Here is a 12,001-nt window from a genome sequence, read left to right as displayed (position 1 = left end):
GTTTCAAGCCTTTTTTGTGGAAACAGGAATCTCTACACCAATATCATATTCATATCTGTGTTTTACAGTAGGGTTATAGGATTTTTGGTCTTCACTTTCAAACGACGGTATACCAATTATATGCAAAATATAAATTTAATTATCCACGTACAATATTGACAAAACTAAATGGACAAACCATATACGAATACGAAGTGAATGTTGTACCACGATTCACAACAAAACAATAATTTGAAGTTAATCATTGTTGTCCGGAAGCTATTGTAATAATGGTACATAAAAATATGATTACAATAAATAACCGACCAATTTTCCTGTGTTTGAACATTCAACGTCAAAGCTGTTGTGTTGCCCATACTATTGGTTGAAGTTGATGTATACTCCTATATAACTAGAAGAGTAAAAAAACAACGTAAGTAATAAGCCAGGAAAATGCACAGGGAAATGGTACAAAGGAATGGGAAAATTCAAATACATCAAAATAAGGAAATGGCAGCATTTGTTTAAGAAGTAGCCAATTTTATTGCCAAAATAGGTCCGGGAAAGATGGACTATATGTACAATTGGACTATGTTGTGGTGTTTTAATGTGACAGAGTATCATGGATTGTGACAACACCCATGTTATGGACACAGAACAAGCCACATGCTTTTCGTGGTCCTTCATTTTTTGCCATGGAGTACATGTCATAGCTTCCCCTTATTCAACCTTTACGTCTGAATTTGTGCAACTGCAACCATTATTACTTACTTCCCTTTCTATGCTGCCACTAATAATCAAACTTCAACTACTATACATTATTGGAATTGAATCAGAGTTTCATGATTTAGAAGAGTTTGTTGAATCTGATCATTATGTTGATGTTTGGAAATGCTTCATATCCTGCCAACAGATATACCATGATATTTGCCCCTTGTATATTCATCTTGGCAGTATATATTTGGATTTATCTTAAATATATTATAGTGTTCGTCATGACAATAACATATGATATGAGTTATATATACCTTCATATCATGAACATTTTTTATTTTTTATTTTGCATGAATTAATTTAAGCATGGCTTGTTCAATTTAGGGTCGATCCAGGGAGGCCTTAGCCTTAATTAAGCCTATATATGAAAAAATTAGACAAATATTTTGTTTTATTAATTAGTATGCCCCTCAGTGCATATTCAACATGACCTTTACTATATGTACATGAAAGCCTCTAATCCAAATTTTTTTCCTTTCTGAAGAAACTCTAATCCATTTAATTTCTTGGCACCAATTAAGAGCTTTACATTCACACTTTGCTTTGAATGCTACTTTCCTCACCCTAAGACTAGTTTGAAAGTTTTTTTTTTTAATAAAAAAATGGAGAAGGAGAAATTAATGTTAATTAAAGTGAATTAATGATCATTTTACGAGTTATCATATAAAATTTGAACAATAGACCTTGAGATTACAAGAGTTTGATTTTTATTTTTTTTTGAGGGAAAGAGTTTGAATATATATATATATATATATATATATATAGAAAAAACATTAAATTTTACATGTCTGAATGTGTGCGTCTTAAGAATTTCTACGATCGGAGGCACACTTCTAAAAACACGAAAGATTTTTTAAGGGTTTTATCAATGAGTACCTCATGCTAACTCTTTAATGATTTCAAAGCATAAAATTATTAAATTAAGAAGTCAAATATGGGAATTTCCCATAACTTTAACACTTCTAAAATCATTTATGGTCTTTAAAGAGTGTTCTAGATACGTTCGTTAAGATTTTCTAGTATTTTTTAATAGCAAAGGCAGGAAAATGCAACATCTTTTTTTTTTGACAAAAAAATAATATTCGTTCATTTAAATTAATAGATCGTTCTCGTGAGCTTAGCTCAGTTGGTATGGACAATGCATAATATATGCAAGGTCTGGGGTTTGAACCTCGGCCACCACAAAAAAAAAAAAATTAATAGATCAAAATTGATCATAAGTTACCTCTTTTTGTTAGATCAAGAAGAAAAGTGATGATGGATTACAGCTCGTTAAGGAGAAAAGGGAGAGTTATTAACTAACTTCTTTTTTCTTTAGCCTTCAATTTGTAATAATGGATTCCCCTGTATATAAGACACCAAATTTAATTAAAAGGGATTATTATCTCTTTCTTCACAACATCTCTTTCTTAACAACATCTTAATAATTGGATAAGATCATATCTTTCTTAGCCTATAATGATCTGAAACCTATGATTACAACTTTGACCAATTTTCAAAATGAACAAAGTGTTCAGTTAAGATGTTTGACGCTTTTAACCTTTGATTAATCATTTAGTCAAAATATTAGGGATAGTCAAATTTTAAATACAAGAAGTGTTTGGTGTTCGACAAAATGACACATCAACTTACTTTTTAAATTATTATCGGTGACGAAGTATCCATGTGTATGTGTTATTGCCTGTTTCTTTTCACGGTAGAACCACATCAAACACACGTCTATGCTGAAGCTCTATTTTGTAGCTTTGCACAAAACGTGGCATTGGGACGTGCACCCCGTTGCCGAAAAACCAATCCAAACATACTATTAATACTTCATAGAACACAGTCTATTTGTTGAATGCACGGTTTGTAATAGACATGGATTGTCTAACGGACCCAACTCAAGTACTATTTGTAATGTACATGTATCTCCTTGATCCTCTTCCTTCGGATTTTGTGTTTGACATGTATGTATGTGCCTCCTACCAATGGGATAATAATTGCTGAGGGAATGCAGAGGATTTCTACGGAATCCAAATCCTATTTGGACGAGTTTCTAACTTCTCTATATTAGGTTGCTCAACTAGAAATCCAAATTTGGAAGAAATATGGCACCAAAGTCAAATGTCATTAATTAGCATTGAATTGAAGAACCAAGAGTTTTTCAACACTTACCATCATTCGTGCCATCAAGACATGTATTTATAGTATTGTTACACTTTTACGAGTGGTCTGGTCTGAATGAGGAGAATAAGATAATTAGTACGTAGATTTTTTTCTTGCAGGCCACATTTTATATACTTGTTAGTTTTTCTTCTTACAAATATAGTTATCACCATGGTTATTTAGATTTAAATTGTATATTAGAAGTACCTCTTTTTTAAATGAAAATCAAATCTTATTATGAATTATAAGATACATTGTTGATAAAAATGCCATTAAAGTTGGTATATCATATATGAAAATTGTTTGGTTATACAAAGTTGACAAAAAATAGTTGACTTAATTAGCTAGGTTTAGATAGTGATTCAATAGAACAAAGGCTTAATTGCACTTTTACCCCCTATATTTTGCCAATTGTGCGATTTTGCACCCCATTGTTTCAAACGAGCGATTTTGCACCCTATATTTTGCCAATTGTGCGATTTTGCACCCCATTGTTTCAAACGAGCAATTTTGCACCCCATAGTTTTCCCCCTTTCTGATTTTGCACCCCAAAGAATCATAAAAATATTCAGTTTTTTTCCAAAAAATTTAAAAAATCGAAAAAATTAGAAAAAAAATCAGAAAATATAATCAGATTTTTTTAAAAAAATTTTGGAATTTAATTTTCAAAATACAAAAAAAAAAAGTAAATTTTCAAAATTTTAAAAATATCTGACCTTTTTTTAAATTGGTATCCAGATTTTTAAAAATTAAATTTTTTTCCAGAATTTTTTTAAAAAAATCTGACCTTTTTTTAAAATTTTGAAAATTTACTTTTTTTGTATTTTGAAAATTAAATTCCAGAATTTTAGAAAAATCTGATTATATTTTCTAATTTTAAATTTTTTTTTTCGATTTTTTAAATTTTTTGAAAAAAAACTGAATGTTTTTATGATTTTTTTGGGTGCAAAATCAGAAAGGGGGAAAACTATGGGGTGCAAAATCTCGTTTGAAACAATGGGGTGCAAAATCGCACAATTGGCAAAATATAGGGGGCAAAAGTGCAATTAAGCCAACAATTGTGGTTCATCATAGTCAACTGTGTTTATTTTAGTATCGTTAGATATTGATAATTGGCATAAACAATTCAGACAAGTATAGCAAACAGCTTCTCAGTTTTCAATATTAAATTCAATGGAAGTGGGGCTAGGATTTGGCCTTTTTCATAGTACGATATATATCTCTAAACTCTATATCTTGTGTCTTGTTTTGGAGAAGAGTTATCCTCTCAATATTGCAGGACTGGCTCCAATCTCTCAAGCAAAATTGCACTTTTTCATAAAATATATATCTTCAAAATCAAACTAGTAGATTGTAGCAACGATAACTATCCATAAATAACTTAAACCTCAAACAAACAACGATAAAAGTAATTTTACACTTTTATTGTAGAAATGAATTCAGATTTGCTTTACCAATCAAAATTTATTTATTGTCAATTTGCGTGAGAGATAGACACGGATGATAGATTAATCTGATCCATTTTAATAAATGGATCTCATTAATTGGCGTAATTAATCTTCCAATTGTGTCAATCTTCTTATTAGATAAATAAAGAAAATCTGAACTCTGCAAAAACACTAATGACATACCCTTAATCAAAAGTTTTTTTTTTTTTTAAAATAAATGTATTTTCAATTTTTTTTTTTGAACAATCAAAAATGGAATTATATTAACAACAAGAGTCTCAGTAGCACAAGGCGTGCCACAAAGACTCCCAAAAAACAACAAAGTTCAGTAGTCTGTACAACAAGAAAACCAACTCAGCCAATACCCAGACATTGTAAAGGGCTTGACCACCATGTATTAGTGCCAAACAAAAAAGTAGCTTTTCTAGCTTTCAACCAACCTAAAGACAAATATTTTACTTTGTCGAGCAACCTGGGCAAAGGAGTAATAGTATTATTAAAACACCTGTTGTTACGTTCAGTCCATAAAACCCAGACACAGAGTAACCAAATAAGCTGGAAAAAAGACTTTGTAGCCTTACTGCCACCTGTTGAATGAACAAACTGGACAAAGTGTTCAGACAAAACATTAGTATCCACTCCAACAAAACCAATCCAATCACGAACCATTGGCCAAAGTAAAGCAAAGGAAGAGCAAGAAAGAAACAAATGTTGCGCCGATTCCAAAGCACCGCATCCAGAGACACACAAACCAGCTTCTGGTGAAATGACACCTCTGTAAATCAGATTCGATTTGATAGGCAAACGATCACGAAGAAGCCTCCAAGCGAAAACTGATACCTTCAAAGGAACTTGTCTGTGCCAAATCATCTCCGCTGCTGAGTCCACCAGAGGTAAATCTTTAGAAGTCAACACGGAATAGGCCCCCCGAACAGAGTAACCCTGCGTGGGGTCCGGGATCCACAGCCACTGATCTGAAACATTAACATGCAAAGAAACATCAAGCAGAAGAGCCCTACACTCCTCTAACATCTCCTCCTCCCACGCCCACAATCTCCGCCTCCACTGCCACGCCTCACCCCCCTCCTCAACCCCAAGAGAAAACAAACCTGCCACTGTAACAGATTTATTTTCATAAAGCTCAAACAACCTACGAAAACGAACACAAAAAGGAACCGATCCCAACCAAGTATCAAACCAAAAAAAAGTATCATTCCCATCCCCCACCTTCTTAGTAACACATTCCTGAAACCAACCTCCCCCATCACCACCGTCCCCATCCCTAATCCTCCTCACCTCCCGCCACCAAGAAGAACAACTCCGGCCCCCATCCTCCAACCTCCCACAGACCTCGCCATAACGAGCGACTAAAACTCTATACCAAAAACCACCTCTATCCACTAACATCCTCCAACACCATTTCCCTAGTAAGGCACTATTAAACTCCTTCAACTGTCTAACCCCTAACCTTCCAAACTCCTTTTGGAGACAAACAGAACTCCAGCCTATCCAAGATATTTTCCTGTGTTCCTCACCCCACCCCAAAAAAATTTATTAAAAAAAGATTCAATGGCAGAGATTATACCTGACGGAGCTTTGAAGAAGGAAAGAGCATAGACAGGCAGAGAAGTCAAGACAGATTTGAGAAGAACCAAACGACCACCAAAAGAAAGGAAACGACTATTCCAACCCGACAGTCTAGCTTTTATACGATTCACAACAGGATCCCAGAAACACAATCGTCGAGGATTACCACCAATCGGCATACCCAAGTATAAGAAAGGCACCTTACCCACTTTACAATTTAGCACGGACGCGGCCTCAAATAACCAGGAAGGGGCGATGTTAACCCCTACCAACGAACTCTTGTGGAAATTTACTTTCAAACCAGACATAGCCTCAAAGATAACAAGAGCCGCCCTCATAGCACGAACATTGGCCCAACTTTTAGTACCCAACAACAAAGTATCATCAGCAAATTGGAGGTGAGACACCACCACCGGATTGACGTCCCCAATGCTATAACCAGTAAACAACTGAGTCTGAACCAGCGACCTCATCAAGACATTAAGGCCCTCTGCCGCCAATAAAAACAGAAAAGGAGACAACGGGTCCCCTTGCCTCAACCCTCTCTTCAACGGAAACTCATCAGTGGGGCTGCCATTCACTAGGACAGAAGCTGTAGCGGTACTAACACACTCTCTTATCCATTTTCTCCAAAGAACCGGGAAAGACATTTGGGACAGAACAGAATCCAAATACCCCCAATCGACCGAGTCATACGCCTTTTCAAAATCCACTTTAAACAACATAAGGTCTTTTTTCTTTTTCCGAGCCTCATCGACAACCTCATTAGCTATTAGAATCCCATCCAGAATTTGCCTATTTTTAACAAAAGCCGATTGAGAGTCGGAGATAACAGAGTCAATCACCCCACGAAGTCTATTAGCGAGCAATTTTGCCAAAATTTTGTACATACTCCCCACCAAAGAGATAGGACGAAAGTCATTAAGCTTCTGAGGACTATCAACTTTAGGAATCAAAGCAATAAAAGTAGTGTTGATACCTTTTGATAATTTACCGTTGCGGTGAAATTCGGACACAAATCTCATGATATCATCCTTCATGTCCGACCAGAAATCCTTGATAAAGCCAAAATTAATACCGTCCGGACCCGGACTCTTGAAACTATCACAATCCCACACAGTTGCCTTAACTTCATCAACCGAGAAAGGCCTTATTAAACTCACCCCCTCCGCCACGGATAAAGAACTAAACTGCATATTAGACACAGAGGGGCGGTTAACGGTCACTGACTGAAAATGAGTTGCAAAGTGAGTGAAAACAGCATTACGGATAGGTTGAACTCCCTCCACCACCACATCATCAACCAAGATAGAGCACAAAGCATTATGGCGCCTCCTCCTTGACATAACTGAGTGGAAAAATTTAGTATTTGCATCCCCATCGCGCAACCACTGAACACGGGACTGCTGCCAACAAATACTAGTATTGAGACGGGACAAAGAGTGTATATCCGACGAAACACCAAATAATTCAGCACATTCGTCTTCAGTCAACATCTCCACTTCACCTTTACCATCTAAAACTGCCATACGTTCCTTGAGGTCGAGAATTTTCCTTGGCAAATTTTGAGTATGGGAAACATGCCACTCCTTCAGAGCTAATTTTATCATTTTCAATTTTTCCTTTAACACACAACCCCCCCATCCATCTACCTGTAACGATTTCCATTTGCTACTCACAAATTGATTGTACCCCGGAATATCCTTCCAACAATGCAACAACCTCGTTGGCCTCGGTCCCCAATTTTCCTCATCCACAGACAAAACTAAAGGACAGTGATCCGATAATCCTCGCAACTGCGCTATTTGTAAGCAGTTAGGCCACATCAAACACCACTCCTCAGACAACAAGAACCGGTCAATCCTACTCATCGACTTACCGTCCCTTTTGAACCAAGTAAACATTCTTCCTCCCAAAGGAAGATCACACAGAAAATTAGAGTCAATAAATGCATTGAAATGAGAAAAATCTAAGTTAAAATTTCCTTAGGAAGCGGACCTCTTCTCCTCTCTACAACGAACTGCATTAAAAATCCCCACATACACAAACTTTCTTCCCCCTCAAAAGATGTAACCGAGGAGATAAAGAATCCCATAAAAGTCTTCTGGAAGCAGCGTCACAAGGAGCATAAATATTGAACAGATAAAATTCCTCATTGGATTTGATGAAGCGACCATTAATGATCAAATAATGCGGACAACTAATAGAAGACCACACTTCCACCTCTGTATTATCCCACAATGTTAGCAATCCTCCGGACGCCCCTTAAGAAGGACGGAAAGAAAAGGAAACCGCAGAGCTCCCCCACAGAGAAGCACAAAAACCGTCATCACACACTTGCATCTTAGTTTCTTGTAAACACAAAATCAACGGACTCTTTTCGATAACAAGAGAACGGACTTCCTTTCTTTTTTCTAAGCCTCCTAACCCCCGCACATTCCAAGAAATCAGCTTCATCCCTAACACCCTCACCCTTCCTCACACCCTCCACCTCCGACACCTAACAACCCCTCTCAACCGCACCCCCTCCTCCCACAGTGTCCTCACTACTAGTTTGACTCCTTCCTCTACCTCTTCTAGCTAACACCCCAAACATATTATGGGACTCCCCATCAAACTGAACCCCAATAGCCTTACCAATACCCCAAACATCCTCCACCGCAACCTTCTCATTCCCCTTTAAAACCACCCAGTGAGACCAGTCATTATTCACAGAGTCAGATGAAGAATTACCATCAGAAACACTTTGAGACACCACCTCCACCGCTTTCTTAAGCCTGTCAGAACCTTGACGTTTCCGAACATTTTTCTTCAATATTTTTAAAACAGAAGAGCGGTCTTTACATGGTAACCTAGCCACTTTTTTCAGACTGTGCACTGAATGACGCAAGACGCCATTCACCTTCTTACGTTTCTTAACAATGTTGTCAGCCGGATGAGAACTAGGCCGCACCACCTTCTTAACTTTCTTTCTGGATGAAGATATAACGCCTGCAGCCCCATGATGTTGATCACTCAACCACTCAAGACTCCAAGGTCCCGTCTCTAAAGAACGAGTACCCCGGGGCGGACATGATAACCCACGGCCTTTTCGACTCTTCTTCGTAGGCACCAAAACAACATTATCATTCGGATCCATAACCTGAGGAGCATCAATAGCAACTTGTCCCTCTTCCGCGTTATTAGGCAAGGACGTACTCTTACTAGTACTAGTTACAAAATGATCACAACAGACACCATTATCATCAACACACAAACCCTTAGGCACCCCTTTTGGAGAAGAGGAAACATCACAAGACTTATTGGACAACATAACATCTTCATCTCTATCTGTTGACAAAACTTTTCCTACATGCTCAACTATAAGTGTCTCGGCTTTACTCCCCTCAACTATGTCATTCACAATTTTTTCCACAACAAAATCAGCGTTTTCACAATTATGTTCAGGGTCAATACCAAAAACATCACGATCAGACTGCGCAGATTGTGAGCCATCATCATTTTCATACAGACATACATCATCCACCATATTGAAACCCCACTCCTCAGTAATTTTTATCTCCACAGTCACACCGTCAACAATAATATTCTCAACACAATTGACAACCTCCAAAGAGGATGTCGCAATCAAAACACGAGCATAATCAAACCTGAATTTATCCAACGTACAACTATCAGTTCGTAAAAATCTTCCACAATCAAGCACACAAAGTTTGAAAAAATTCTCATTCCAGGCGTGTAGCGGAATACTGAACAGTCTCAACCAAGCACCTCTCTGAAACGGTAAAACTTTCTTATCCCACCTCGAAATATTAGAAAATAAAAGTGCAAAAAAATCACGAGCACTTTCAATAATTGAAAAAACATCTTTACCAAAATTACTACGGATAAATACTCTGTCAGCCCCCAACGGACGCACATCTAAATCACCAAAACCCGCATCTTCAATTCTATTCTGAATCACAGGAATAGCCTCACCATTAATCACAGACGCCGTCAAACCATTACGTGCCCATTCCACATCTTTCTCCGTGGATCGATAAGAACGTAACAATTTTTGGATTGAAGGTTGTCGCCCTACTTGAATAACCTTTTGAGCCTTCACCCCATTACTTCCACTCCCTCTATTTTTTACCAACAAAGCCTCATCAGCAGCCTTCGAGACCACCTTCCCCTTCGCCTTATCCAGCCTCAACGTCACCTTACCCACTGTCACCCCATCTCTCCCTACAACTCCCTCATCCACCACCAGCACCGCTTTCGGGTCCTTACCCTCACCCACTCTCGGCCAAGCTCCTTTCTCACCTATCCTCAACATGTTTTCTCCCTCACCATCACCTTGCTTCCCCTTCTCCTTAACCACCGCTCCCTCACCCTTACTCACCCTCACCGACGCCTCATGAACCGACCTATCGAATCTTGCAACCTTTGCCTGAACGCGGAAGTTACCAAAACACACTGCATTAACTGCCTTAAGCAACTTACTCACATCCCTCACATTTGAATATCTCACAAAGCCATAGAATTCCCCATTAACATTGCGTTTACTAGGAACAACGACATCCTCTAACATACCACATACTTCAAAACCCTTCCGTAAATAAAAGTTCGATAATTGAGGCGGAAAATTTGTGAAGTAAAAAGTGACAAACCGTTTGAATTTGGTACCGAGAGGTTGATCAATTGCTTGAAAGGTTTCTGTAGCTGCATCTGGTATCACCACTCGGGCATCATGAATTGTAGCTTGCTGGGATTGGTTTGCTTGCTTATTATCAATCCTGCGAACACAGATAGCAGCCCTGCGTAGTACTGTATGAGACTTGTCTGCCTTGCGATGGTCTACATCTGTTCTACCATACTCAGCATCTCTCCGTCTAACCTTCGTGTGACCCTTCCTGAAAACAGAATGCCACGCCTTGCTGTCTGGAGCTTCCCTAACCTGAAGACGATCAGAATAGAAACCCCCGTCGTCGTAATCGCTGAAATCCTCCCATGAATCCCTAAACCTAGACTGTCGGTTGTCTCGATCATCCCAATCTCTGCGCCGCTTGTTCTCCCGCTGCCTATCCTGACCTCGATCACCCTGTCGCTGTGCTTTCCTCCGTCGCGGACTCACGTCAAACCAATCATCCCCATTCCCACCCCTTTGTGGCACCCTGCTTGGACCCCTTCCCCCCCGAATGGACCTCACTTCCGGCGAAAAGGAACGCCGGCGTGACTGTTCGTGGCGGAACCGCGACCAGTCATCTCGCTCTCTCTCAAAGTCGCACGCTCTCATGTTGTACTAAAATGCAAAAAAAATTGTATTTTCAATTGAATTCAAAATAATATTATCTAGACTATATTTTCTGCCAGAAAAAATTATTTAGCCTATATTGTGAGGATATACTGCAAATAAGATTTAAATAAAAGATTAATTGATTTTACATTGAAAAAAACATTAACATTTTTTTTTGGTACAACATTAACATTTAGTTAATATTATTATTCGATAAGTTATCATTTATTTGAATAACAATTAGACAACTTTAAAGAAGTCGATACTATTAAACTTGATTTTGATTCAACAGTTATAATCTTTCTAATCAATTTCAAAAAATTTATTTGACAAAAATGACTTTTAACTTTTGATTCAACAATTATCATCTTTTAGTCTTTTAGATAAATTTCATTCTGCTTGCAACATAATTCTAAGTCCTTATATCAATTTTTTGGCTGGATAAGTCCTTATCAATCTAATAAAAAATTTAAATATACTTGTGAGGCTATATAATTAAAAATATTCTCATGTCTAGATCTCTAATTAACGCAAAATTAAATCTTTAAGTGTTTGATTAAAAATGAACAAAAAAGTGTTCATACCCCCTAAAATATTAGGTCATGCTAGTAGAACATCCCAAATATGCATAGAACCGGCCCGTGACATAGTACAAGATGCTGGGCCACATAGAGTTTCTACAACACCACAAGAAAATTGCTTTTTACACATATGAACTTTCTTAAAAACACATGAAAAATACATTTTTGTCTTCAACGTTAGTTAGCTATTGTTCGGTCTTTCCAGT

The sequence above is a fragment of the Medicago sativa genome, chromosome 8, assembly GCF_051527215.1.
Source record: "Medicago sativa cultivar Bolivia chromosome 8, Bolivia_mono, whole genome shotgun sequence".
NCBI classification, from domain to species: domain Eukaryota; kingdom Viridiplantae; phylum Streptophyta; class Magnoliopsida; order Fabales; family Fabaceae; genus Medicago; species Medicago sativa.
This window is presented reverse-complemented; position numbering follows the sequence as displayed.